Source organism: Ursus maritimus, unplaced genomic scaffold, assembly GCF_017311325.1.
Source record: "Ursus maritimus isolate PB19 unplaced genomic scaffold, ASM1731132v1 scaffold_28, whole genome shotgun sequence".
NCBI classification, from domain to species: domain Eukaryota; kingdom Metazoa; phylum Chordata; class Mammalia; order Carnivora; family Ursidae; genus Ursus; species Ursus maritimus.
This window is the reverse complement of record NW_024425341.1, coordinates 38,134,513-38,148,560: the sequence shown is the minus strand read 5'-3', so window position 1 is coordinate 38,148,560 and position 14,048 is coordinate 38,134,513.

Here is a 14,048-nt window from a genome sequence, read left to right as displayed (position 1 = left end):
AACACTGTGAATAAACTTAACACTACTGAATCGCACATTTAAAAATGGTTAAGATGGTAAATATTAAATGTTCAAAAATCGCAGATGTCCTCCTGAAGGATACAGACCTGATGAGCACATGGTTGAACCAGCAAAGGCCTGGGGTCAAGATGAAGAGATGCTACTGGCAATAACTTAAAATGTATGTGGAAAAAAAAGAACGTATGGCCGTGAGCTCCTGGGGCAGATGCCTGTACATCACAGCAAAGGATTAAATGATACCAATGTAGTAACTCAAGAGTAAACACCCTCCCCCCACCCCCCGGCAAAGATGCTGGGTGTATACCAGGACCCACTAGCTTCCTGCCACGGACATAGAGTTTGCCTCATGGACACAGATACCCTCCTAGGGCAGAAAAGGGAAGTGAGGAAAAAAAGCAAACTATTAAATATTTTACCTAAGAAAGCAAAAACAACAAAAACGTCAGTTATTCCACAGTAATCATTTAAAATCTAATAGGGAGTTGTATTTTTAAAATGTTCAATATTTAAAGTGAAGGGAGACAATTCAGACTGAAAGAAACTCTATTAACTGGCAATTCTAAATCTAGCCACCTGCTGAAAGGTGGTCTCATAAGCAGAGCATGGCCATGCTAGAGAGTAACAACTGTGTTTTCTGCGGATACCTTAGTTGTAGTGTATGTTAACATGAGTATCCCTTTTCTCAGTTTTGGCTGAGGCCTCAAGCTAGTAACGGTCAGTCATGCCCACATTGCAAAACAGGATATGAGTTCACTGAAGCAGACCTTGTCATAATTTTCATGAACTTTAGAAGACTACCTGCCTCTATTCTTTTAAAAATGTTGGAGAGAATATTAGAAAGGATTTTTTTTTTTTTAAGAAGAGATGTTGGAATGCTCTTGTCTCACTACTGTGCTTTGAGGAATTTTTTGAGGGCCAAAGATACATAGGATGGATCCACTCTACGTCTATGTCAGGAGGTAGGTGGCTCCTTGGATTAGTCCAGAGTCCTGGATGTTCTCTTTGAGCTGCTTTAACAAGGTACTGGAGACTGGGTGGCTTATACAGCAAACTAGAAGCTGGGAAATCTGAGATCAAGGTGTGAGCAGATTTGATGTCTGGGGAGGACATCCTTCCTGGTTTACAGACAGTGCCTTCTTGCTGAATCTTCACATGGTAGAGTGAGAGGGAAAGGAACTGAGGTCTTTTCATCTCTTAAGAGATGAAAATCTCTTATACCAATCCTATCATGGAGGTACCACTCCTAGACCCTCATCCAAACCTAGTTATCGCCCAAAGTCCCCATCTCCAAAAATCATCGTATTGTGGATTAAGACTTCAACATATGAATTTTGGGAGGTCATGAATATTTGTGCATAGTCAGTACCTACTCTGGAGGATGTCCACTGGTCACATTTAATCCTTGGCTGTAACTTGCTGACATCTGTCCCTAGAGCCCATAGCCATTGTTCTTTTTGTTTGTTTATTTTTGCTTTTGTTTTTTTGGGGGGGTTATTTTTAATTTTTTTAATTTTTTAATTTATTTTTTAAATTTATTATGTTAATCACCATACAGTACATCCTTAGTTTTTGATGTACTGTTCCATGATTCATTGTTTGTGTATAACACCCGGTGCTCCATGCAATATGTGCCCTCCTTAATACCCATCACCGGCCTAGCCCAATGCCCCACCCCCCTCCCCTCTAAAGCCCTCAGTTTGTTTCCCAGAGTTCATAGTCTCTCGTGGTTCATTCCCCCTCTGTTTAACCCCCCTTCATTCTTCCCTTCCTTCTCCTACCGATCTCCCTGCTATTCCTTATGTTCTACAAATGAGTGAAACCATATGATAATTGTCTTTCTCTGCTTGACTTATTGCACTTAGCATTATCTCCTCCAGTTCCATCCATGTTGCTGCAAATGTTGGGTAATCGTTCTTTCTGATCATAGCCCTTGTTCTTTGATTTGCTTTTGAAGTCCTCACCAGTGGTCACCACTTCATCTTAACTCAAGATGTGGCAGAGGAGAGGGGCAGAGAGATAGTGTGCTGGTCTGAGTTTCATCTAAGATCCTGTCCAGGACTTTCTAGAAGTACTGGCTGCATCAAGAAAGGGGTAAATCTGCAGATTCCTAGGACCTGAGGGGGGAAGACATAAGTGGTTGTCCACAGAGTGCAATCCTGTATTCCTAGCACCATGAACAGAAAGTCAGTAATGCCTTCATTTCCTGACTGTTTGAGGGCACATACTCTATAGGACACCAGAAAAAAAGATAATGGGTGCATTTATAACCATTCAGCAAATATTGGAATTGAGTATCAAAGCTTGCTTTGTTGCAAGGGGAAGTTTTGTGTCCCCTTCTGCCGTGCTTGCATTATGATAGCTAGCATTTCTTGCTCTCTCTGCCCACTGAGACAGAGCTAGAAGAAGAAGGGAAAACTAGTGCATGAAGAAAGTGAAAACATTTACTGAAGTAGAGACTTTACCATGTCCCCCAAAGAAATAATTGGTAGATTGAAAATAGCTGACAGTGTCCACCTGTGAGTTAGCATAGACTACTCCAATTAGAGAAATATTTCAATGAATTTTCCAAATATACATATTACATCTAATATGTCCGTATGAATTTTAAGTAGTTGCTCCCCAGAAAGCACTAAGGACTGCTTTGCACAGCACTAGAAATGGTCTTGAATGCCAAAAAGTTCCGTCAAAACCCACAAAGCTATTTGATATACAGTTCTCCTGGAAAAAAAAAAATCCCACAAGGTATCGTATATTGACTTGCTTAAACACACTGCCCACAGATGAAGCAAAATAGCGATTTAAGCCAGAGATAAAAAATTCATTCCTTTATATAGATTATATCCAAAAGGAAAACATTGGAAATTAAAGATGTTATAGCAATTGTAAGTTGAAATTTCTTTGCATTAAGTCAAAAAGTATAAGACTTGGAAATTTAAGGTCCCTCAGAAAAAAAATATTTAGCACATTGGCTCCATTTGACTATTTTATGAAGATTTTTTAATCTTAGAACTAGGGTTGTCTTTTTAAAATTAATTCCTTTAAATGTGTATGAAATCATAATGCTAAAAACATACAGAGATAGCTCAGGGATTTTTCTTATTCCTCAGTGGGTCATGGTGCTGCATAAAAGAGGAGCAATGTGGCACAGATCATCTTACAGTAAATGTTCACTCCCTGGCCAGATTTCTGCATTTCTGGGATGGCAATATGAAGAGGCTTCTTCCAGAATTGTGAATGTAAGGGAACCCTCTGTCACGGGCATGTGATCCAGAAAATTGTCTGAATACTTGCAACAATGATACCAGAGTCTCAGAAAATATTTAGTGAACTCTCAGTGTATCAGCTGTATTGGTCATTGTGACCTCTCAAGGCTGACCTGATTGATTTTTCTGAAATACAAGTAAACATCAGCATTGTCTCCTGTCTCCAAAAATGTGACTACAAATTCATGGTATGCACAAGAAACAAGTATTTAGAGGTCCCGAGTGTGTTTGTAGTGAGCATGAGCTCTGCAAAGTTAACATACAAAATGCAAGGCCAATAGCATATGGTGGTGCAAACCAAACTGAAAGATTACAGTCGTTTAATGGGAAACATTCAGTGCTTCTGGATGCACACTGATTATCAAATTCACCTGTTGAAGAGTTTTATTTATTATCTAAAAACCAAGCTATGCGTTACCGGTAGATAGCCCTGGAGACTGCAATCACTATGGAAGGATATTTGATAATATTTAAGTTTGCTGAATTGGGTGTGCATTGAAAGGTAACAGCACTGCATGAAAGAAAAAGTAATTTTTTAAGAACTGTGGATTAGAAAAGTCTGTTTCCTTCAACAGTGATTTATATTGCTCAAGGGAAAACTTAAACTTGGCAGGATCCACAGTGGCACAGACACAAGTCCTTGGGCATAAACATCCAGAGTGTTTTGGCTACCTCTGGGGGAAAAAAAGAAAACACTATGAAGGCAAGATGGAGAATAAGAAAGAACCGAGGAGAGGCTTTACCATTACTATGTTTAGTTTTGGTTGATTTTCTTGGTTTATTTTGTTTTGTTTTAAAGTAACCTCAAAATAAAAAATGGAAGAAAAAGTACGTAACAGAATAAAACAGATAAATTAATATTTTGATCCTAAGTAGACTTCTCTATTTAATAGCAATTTGTTCTATAAAATTTCATATTTCATACATGGAAAACACATATACTTGATCCCTTTCAGTCAGGAAGAATTTCTGTAATAATTATACCTACTTATAACTAGCTTGCATGATACATAAGAAGATTTAAGTAACCTTCATCCTTCAGTGTTAATGTGACTACCTAAAGGGAGATACATTTTAATATAAAAATACTTCCTAGTGTCATAATTTTTAAAAATTGACAGCTTGAGCACTAAAAAAACCCCCTAAGTTTCAAATATGATATTAAATTCTAAGGCAAATACAATGCCCCAAGATCTTTTATTGTGAATAGAATCTTTTAAAGCATTTCTATAATCTCTTCAGTGTGATTGATAATATCTCAATGAAGACACATAAGTTATATAAATTTACTGAAATTGAAAAAATAATTATTCATATAAAAGTTAACTCATTTGCATAATTCTTGATTCCGAAAACCAAATTTACCTTTCAGTAAAATACAGCTTTTGTTCTGGAACTGCTGTTGTGCTATGTTAACTTTACCTCATTACATTTTTCAAAATATTTAACCAATAATAAGACTCATTTTACAAATTCGGAAACAAAATCAACACATCACAAACTAGTGGTGAAAATATAACTTATTTATTCCAGAAGGTAATGGTCAGATACCAAGATACATGTACTGTTCTATTTTAATGAACATAATAGATTACGAGACACTGAGCATGTTTACATCAGGAAGCACTGAACTATATCATGTAAAAGACCCAATTTCTTTTTCAGACTATTTCCCTAATGAGCCACATGGGATAAATACTTCACCACCCCTACTTATTTTAAAGAACTTCACATTTCTTCTTTGAGTAACCCAAACCCAAAGTCACACTTTGGACCATTTTATCACTTACCATGGTTTTGCCTCTTAACTTTTACACTCTTCAACTTCTGTGTAATCATTAGTTTTCCATGGATTCACTTTTTCCTCCAACCTCTTGATTCCCTTCAATTTATACCAGGCTGTACAGCTGCTATTGGATTGACTTGTTTCTCCACTGTCAGAACTACATTATGTATATTATATATAATATACAGTATTAGTTATTAGTGAATTATAGTATATATGTAGTATACATATTAGTCCTATATACTATTACATCCAAACACACACTAGAACCCATCATGCTCTTGGTCTTTCACTGTACTGTTCCTGAAAATTCCCATTTGTGGAAACAGCATAATTAAAAATGGAGAATTTGTGGCGTCATTTAGACCGGGATGATACCCTACTAATTAGCAAAGCATCTTGGTACCGTTATCCTCAGTTGATCCCCGCATAGAGTGGTGAGTATGATATAGATGCTGGAGATGCTGCAGAAATTAACTGTCGTGAGTTTGTGTGCCCATGCTACATGCTATGTGTGGCAGCTGTTCGAGAAGTGTTAGCACTTTTCTACTGCCTTGTTTAATTCCAGGATGCTAACTAAACACAGGAGGGGCAAAGCATGTGTGCTAGGACTGACACTGCTGCTACAAACGCACTGCTTTCGTCAGAGGGGCATTCGTGACGTTCACAGCACAATGTTTACTTGATTGTAAACTTCTCTGGTCACCTTCAGATATCACATCAAAGCTTGTCTTCCTCTAGTCTCTTACCTTTTGTCAGCATTCTGTAGCCTCAGCAGGTGATGTCGATTCCTATTTCATAAAGATTATCAGAACAACCTTCAAAGCATCGTGGTGTCTATTCTCACACAGACCCTCAGATTAACCACATAACCTTCTACTGCTGCTGTTTTCTGAAGCTGTAGGAAAGTGTCAATGTGAAGGAATCTGTTTATTGAGAAATATATTTTATTTTGTAATGATTGTCATGGTTCCTTTTTAAAAATCAAAACAGTTGAGCGTATATGATATTAGGAATTAGGAATCACATCTGAACTTATATATTTGGATAATGTATAGTATTTACATAATCTATGGTAAGTATGAATACACAGCAACAATGAGTCCTGCAATAGGTTTATGTATAAGTATTGAAATCACAGGGCATTGTATGTATTTTTGATCCTTAAAATGCCGTTTCAAAGGCATAAGTACATTAAAACTGCAGGTACAGTTTTGATTATAGCCAAAAAATTCTAGCTTTTTGTTTTTTCTAAGCTTGAGTTCATGCATGATTGCATACCAACTGGAAACATTATGCAGAACTAGTACTGCAAATATAGCCTGGGGCCTGCGTATGGTCTTTTGACATGCTACCTTCTGTTATTCTGCTGAATTCATGACTCTGGAAGGCTTAACGGCCCTAGATGCACTTTTAAGGAATTAGTGATCATAATGAAAATCACAGCCCTTATTCTCTGCTGCATGGGTTGAAATAAGCATGTATGGCCAAATGTAACAGGGCTGGGAGGAAAAATAATGCTTTGCCCTCGGGAATTTGACCCTATTTGAACTTTACTCATGCTTTAGAGGTCTATGGACTTTCCTACTGTTGAAAGAGGACAAATTCTAAATGATGGCTTCAGATAGAAAAACAGAAAAGCAGGCACTGCTTGGGTCAGCATTTTGAATGAACACTTGTTCTCTTCTTTGATTATTGAGAAGCTCAGCATCTTCTAAGTTCACAGGCAGAAGCTGTCATAATAATACATGAAGTGACTATAACCAATTAACCAGCACACAGTATGTATGTTTCCTATCAGGGTTTCATGCTTTACTAGCTATCCCTTTTCCTCTCCAATTTAAAAATCTATTGATGATTATAAGTAATCCTAAATCATGTGATCGTGTGATTATTTTTCTTCTAGAAATCTGTACAAATCTTAATGGACTAAATATATGGCCTAAATACACACACACACACACACACACACACACACAGAGTCTCCTGGAAGAATAAAATATTTATATCTTCTCTGATATCCCTTATGTAAGCAAAAGTAATTTAAAGAAACAGACAAGAAAATCTATTAAAAAATAATCTTGGAGATGTTATAAGAATATCTTCCAAATACAAGGGCATCTGGCCAAATTAAAGAAGTACAATGAGGCAAAACATTACCTTCCAGACCCTGAACATAGTACCAATTTCTCTAAGAATTACAATGTCCTGAGAGCCTAAAGAAAAATCTCTAATTAGACGAGCGAGGTCTAGGGGGTATTTGAATGTCCTGGGAGAAGTGGAGAACATCCCTTTTGAAAACTCAGCTCCTCAAGGGTTTATTTCTGGGCCCTCTATTCTGTTCTATTGATCTATATGTCTTTTTTTGTATCAGTACCATACTGTTTTGGTTACTACAACTTTGTAGTAGATCTTGAAATCTGGGATTGTGATGCCTCTAGGTTGTTCTTTTTCAAGATCTCTTTAGTTATTCTGGATCTTTTGTGGTTCCATACAAATTTTAGGATTATTTGTTGTAGTGAGAAATACTGTTGGTATTTTGATGGGGATTGCATTAAATATGTAGATTGCTTTGGGTAGTATGGACATTTTAACAATATTTATTCTTCCAATCCATGAGAATGGAGTATCTTTCCATTTTTTGTTGTCTGTGACTTTTTTCATCAAACTTCTATGATTTTCAGTCAGGTCTTTCACTTTGTTTACATTTATTCCTAGGTATTTTATTATTTTTGGTGCACGTGTAAGTGGGATTTTTGTCTTAATTTCTCTTTCCCAAGGCATAATTTATCAGTGTTAAATTTTAGCATTTGAGTGTATTTCTATGAAACATAATCACAATGCAAAATTTTAAAAAAATAAATCACTACATAAATGATATGAATAAATAGGATGCATAAAGAACCAAGCCACAGAGCAGTATTTCAGATCAATAGTTTTTACCATTTCAGTTCAGCAAATGTTTATTGAGTGCCTAATATACCCAAGATGTTGAACTACTGGTTTAGAGTAAGACTAAAAGGAAGGTAAGATAGAATCTCTCAGTTCAGGTTAGCTAATCATTCAGACAAAAAATAGGTTTTTACTTTCTATGAGAAATTTTCTTCCCAAAGTATGTTTTCTTATAGGGCTTGGATATTTTTTTTCCCTTGTATAATTTAAGTAACATCGAAATAGTAGGGAAACATTGTGTTGAATCATAGCAATGTGCTATCTTAAGCTAATCACAGAATTATTTCATTTTTAGACCACAGATGGGTAAAATAAGACCATTAATGCCTACCTCTAAAGGTTATGAAAATAAAATATTACATAAAAGCCCTGTATGCTGCAAGAAATGTATTAGCTCATATACGTTATATTGATATTTGCATTTAAATCATAGAGACCTGTTTGTACTCAATTACATCATGCTATTACCTGGGGCAAATGCAAAGACATAATCATTACTGCACATATATCAAGGGCCAGTGCTGTACCAGTGACTCTAAATACATAATTTCAATTACCCCTTATCATATTCTTACAAAGTAGTCATAGTATAATATGAGGGACCTTAGTGTCAAAATTATTTCAGGTGATGTCCCTGAAGTAACAACACTAGAAAGGAGTAGAAATATTTCAAGTATTACATGTCTTTCTAGGGGTGCCTGGGTGGCTCAGTTGTTAAGCGTCTGCCTTCAGCTTAGGTCATGATCCCAGGGTCCTGGGATCGAGCCCGGCATCGGGCTCCCTGCTTGGCGGGAAGCCTGCTTCTCCCTTCCCACTCCCCCTGCTTGTGTTCTCTGTCTTGCTGTCTCTCTGTCAAATAAATAAATAAATTCTTTTTAAAAAAGTCTTTTTAGCTTAAAAGGCTTTGTTCTTACTAAAATACTATGCAGTCTCATCAATTTATATTTGCTAAATTTATTAAAGTTCATTAATTAAAAAAATTATAAAACACACATAACATAAATGCTTTAAAACTATCTTAACCTTTTTAAGTGTACGGCTACATTAAGGGCATTCACCTTGTTGTGCAACCACCACCGTGCAGATGCAGAATGTTTTCATCATCCCATACAGAGGCTGTGCTCATTAAACAAGAACGCATTCCCTCCTCCCCTCAGCTCCAGACACCACCATTCCACTTCCTGTTTCTATGAATTTAACTGTTCTCATTACATCATGTAAGTGGAACCATAAAAAAAATTTTGCTTTTGTAATTATTTTCTTTCATTTAGCATAATGTCCTCAAGTTTCATCTATATTGTAGCACGTGCCAGACTTTGCTTCCTCTTTAAGGCTGAATACTGTTCCATTGTATATGGACCACATTTTGTTTATTCATCGGTCAGTGATACTTGGCTTACTTCCCCCTTTTGGTTATTGTGAATAATGTTGATAGGAACATGGGTGTACAAGTATCCCTTCCAGTCTCTGCTTTTAATTCTTTTGGGTATATATTCAAAGGGGAATTGCTAGATCATACTGTAATTCTATTTTTGATATTTTGAGAAACTATCATCTGGTTTTCTTTGGAAGCTACACTTTACAATTCTATTAACAATACACAAAGGTTCCAATTTCTCCACACCTTTACCTATACCTGTTATATCTGTTGTCATTGTGGTTGTTGTTAGTAGCCATCCAAATGGGTGTGAGGTGCTGTCTCATTATGGTTTTGACATTTCCCTAATGATTAGTAATGTCAAACATCTTTTCTTGTGCTTACAGGGCATTTCCAGATGTCTATTCAAGACCTTTGTCCATTTTTTTAATTAGGTTTTTTTGTTGTTGAATTGCAGTTCCTCATATATTCTAGATAGTAACTCTTTATCACATACAATGTTTGCAAATAGTTCCTCCCATTCTGTGGCTTGCATTTTCACTCTGTTGATTATGTCCTTTCATGCGCAGAAGTTTGCGATTTTGGTATAATCTAATTTATCCATTTTCTTGTGCTGCCTGTGCTTTCAGTGTCGTATCTAAGAAATTACTGCCAAATCCAGTGCCGTGAAGCTTTCTCTCTGTTTTCATCTAAGAATTTTATACCTGTAGCTCTTATGTTTAGATCTTTGAGTTAGCTTTTGTAGATGGTATAAAGTAGGGGTCCAACTTCATTCTTAATGTAAATATCCAGTTTCCCCAATACAATTTATTGAAAAGACCATCTTTTCCCTGTTAAAATATGTTTGTACCCATGTTGAAAATCATTTATGTATCCGAGGGTTTATTTCTGTGTCCTCTATTCCATTGGTCATGTGTCCGTCATTGTGCTAATACCACACTGTTTTACTGCAGCTTTGCAGGGAGCTTTGAAATCAGAAAGTGAGACCTCCAGTTTTGTTTTTTCAAGATTGTTTTGGTTGTTTGGTGTCTTTAAGGTTTATATAGGACTTTGAGGTTGAATTTTTATTTTTAAAAAAACTTACTGGTATTTTGATAGGTATTGCACTGAATCTGTAGATCATTTGGGGGTAGTGTCAACATTGTAACAGTATTTAATATTTCGATCCATGAATATAGGGTGGCTTTCCATTTATCAGTGTGTTTCTTTGAGCAATACTTTATAGTCTCATTGTACGTATATTTCACCTTCTTGGTTGAGTTTCTTCCTGAATATTTTATTCTTTTTGATGCTATTGTAAAAATTGGTTTTTGGGATTGTTCATTGTTAGTGTAGAGGAACACAACCAATATTTGTGCATTGATTTTGTATCTTGCAATTTTGCTTGAATTTATTACTTCTAATAGTTTTTGTTGTTGAAATCTAGGGTTTTCTACATATCAGATCATTTTCTGCAAAGACATTTAATTTTACTTCTTCCTTTCAATTAGGATGGCTTTTACTTCATTTCCTTGCTTACACACTCTGGCTAGGACTTGCAGTACTATGTTACATAGCAGTGGCAAAAGTGGACATCATCGTCTTCTTCCTGATCTTAGAGTGAAAGCATGGAGTCTTTCACCATTGAGTATAATGGTAGCTTTGGGTTTTACACAGATGCTTTTATTATGTTGAGGTGGCTTCCTTCTATTCCTATTTTATTATTATTTTTTTTTAATCTTGAAAGGGTATTGAATTTTGTCAGATACTTTGTCCACATCAATTAAGATTTTTCCCCCCATTGATTCTGTTAATCTGATGTAATACAGTGATTTTCATATGTTGAATCATTTTCACATTCCAGGAATAAGTCCCACTCATTCATATTGTATAATCCCTTTAATGTGCTATGAAATTCTGTAAGTATTTCTTTTTGAGGATTTTTGCATTGATATTCATCAGGGATATTGGTCTATGGTTTTCTTGTAATGTCTTTGACTTTGGTATCACAATGATGCTGGTCTAAAAGAGTGAGTTGGGAAGTGTTCACTGCTTTTTAATTTTTTTGGAAGACTTTGAAAAGCATTGATGTTAATTCTCTTTAAATGTTTGATATAATTCACCAGTAGAATCATCTGGTCCTAGACTTCTCTTTGTTAAGAGGGTTTTTTTTTTTTTTTTTTTTTACATATTCAATATCAGTAGTGCTGATAGGTCTGTTCAGATTTTCTGTTTCTTCATGATTCAGTCTTTGTAGGTTTGTCCATTTCATTTAGGTTGCCCAATCTGTAGATAAACAGTTTTTCACAGTACTCTCTTATGATCCTTTTTATTTCTGTAAAATTGTTGGTAATGCTCTTCTTTTCTCATTTATTTTATTCTATTGTAATTCCACGAAAGTTAACATAGTGTTATATTACCTTTAGGTGTAAAATACAGTGATTCAACAATTCTATACATCACTCAGTGCTCACTGTGGTGAGTGTACTCTTAATCCCCTTCAAATACATCACTGATCCCACCATCACCCACCTCCCCTCTGGTAACCATCAGCTTGTTCTCTATAGTTAAGAGTCTGTTTTTTGGTTTGTCTCTTTTTGTTTCTTTGTTTTATTTCTTAAATTCCATATATGAGTGAAAGCATACGGTATTTGTATTTCTCTGGCTGACTTATTTTACTTAGCATTGTGCTATTTTCATCCATCTTGTTGCAAATGGCAAGGTTTCACTCTTTACGGCTGATATTTCACTGAGTGTGTGAAACACACACATAGATAGATGGATATCACCTTTTCTTTTTTTAACCAAATTTTTATTTAAATTCTAGTTATAGTGTAATATTGCTTTCAGGAGAAACACTGATTCATCACTTACATACAACATTCAACACCCAGTGATTCATCACTTACATACATTAAGTGATGAATCACTTACATACAACATGCAACACCCAGTGCTCGTCAGTACAAGTGTCATCCTTAATATCCATCACCCATTTAGCCCATCCCCCACCCACTTCTACCCGTCAATCCTCAGTTTATTCTCTATAGTTAAGAGTCTCTTATGGTTTGCTTCTGTCTCTTTTTTCCTTTACCATATGTTCCCCATAGAATTTAGGAAATTCTAAATTCTACATGCGAGTGAAATCGTGGTATTTGTCTTTCTCTGATGGACTTATTTCACTTAATATAATACACTAGCTCCACCCACATCATGAAAATGGCAATATTTCATTCTTTTTAATGACTAATATTCTACCATAGATATATTCATCAGTTGATTGGCACTAGGGCTCTTTCCATAATTTGGCTATTGTTGATAATGCTGCTATAAACATCAGTATCAAAAATCTGTATTTTTGTATCCTTTGGGTAAATACCTAGTAATTGCTGGGTCATAGGATAGTTCTATTTTTAACTTTTTGAGGAACATCTACACTGGTGCAAATATCTTGTCCCATTCCATAGGCTGCCTTTTAGTTTTGTTGATTGTTTCCTTTGCTGCGCAGAGCTTTTTATCTTGATGAAGTCCCAATAGTTCATTTTTACTTTTGTTTCCCTTGTCTCTGGTGATGTGTCTACTAAGCAGTTGCTATGGGCGAGGTCAAAGAGGTTTTTGTCTGTGTTCTCCTCTAGTATTTTGATGGTTTCCTGTCTCAAATTTAGGTCTTTCATCCATTTTGAATTTATTTTTTATACCACCTCTTTATCCATTCATCTATCAATGGACACTTGGGCTGCTTCCATAATTTGGCTATTGTAAATAATGCTGTAATAAACATCGGGGTGCATATATCTTTTAAAATTAGTGTTTTCATATTCATTGGGTAAATACCCAGTAGTGGAATTACTGGATCATATGGTAGTTCTATTTTTAATTATTTGCGGAAACTCCATAATGTTTGCCACAGTGGCTGTACCACTTTGCGTTCCCACCAACAGTGCACCAGAATTCCTTTTTCTACTCATCATCACCAACACTTCCTGTTTCTTATGTTTTTGGTTAGTCATTCTGATAGGTATGAGGTGATATCTCATTGTGGTTTTGATTTGCATTTCCCTGATGGTGAGTGGTATTGAGTATCCTTTCATGTGTCTGTTGGCCACCTGTATGTTTTCTTTGGAGAAATGTCTCTTTATGTATCTGCCCGTTTTTACCATTTTTAATTAGATTATCTGGTTTTTTGGTGTTGAGTTGTATCAGTTCTTCATATGTTTTGGATACTAAATCTTTATTGGATATGTCACTTGCAAATATCTTCTCCCATTGCCTGTTAGTTTTGTGGATTATTTCCTTCACTATGCAGAAGATTTTTATTCTCATATAGTCCTAATAGTTTATTTTCGCTTTTTTCCCCCTGGTCTCAGGAGACCTATCTAGAAAAATGTTGCTGTGGCTGATGTCAGAAAAATTACTGCCTGTGCTGTCTTCTGAAAATGTTTATGGTTTCAGATCTCACATGTAGTTCCTTAATCCATTTTTACTTTATTTTTGTGTATGGTATAAGAATGTAGTCCAGTTTTATTCTTTGCATGTAGCTGACTAGTTTTCCCAACACCATTTGTTGAAGAGACTGTCTTTCTCCCATTGCATATTCTTGCCTCCTTTGTCACAGATTGACCATATAATCATGGGTTTATTACTGGGCTCTCTATTCTGCTCTATTGAT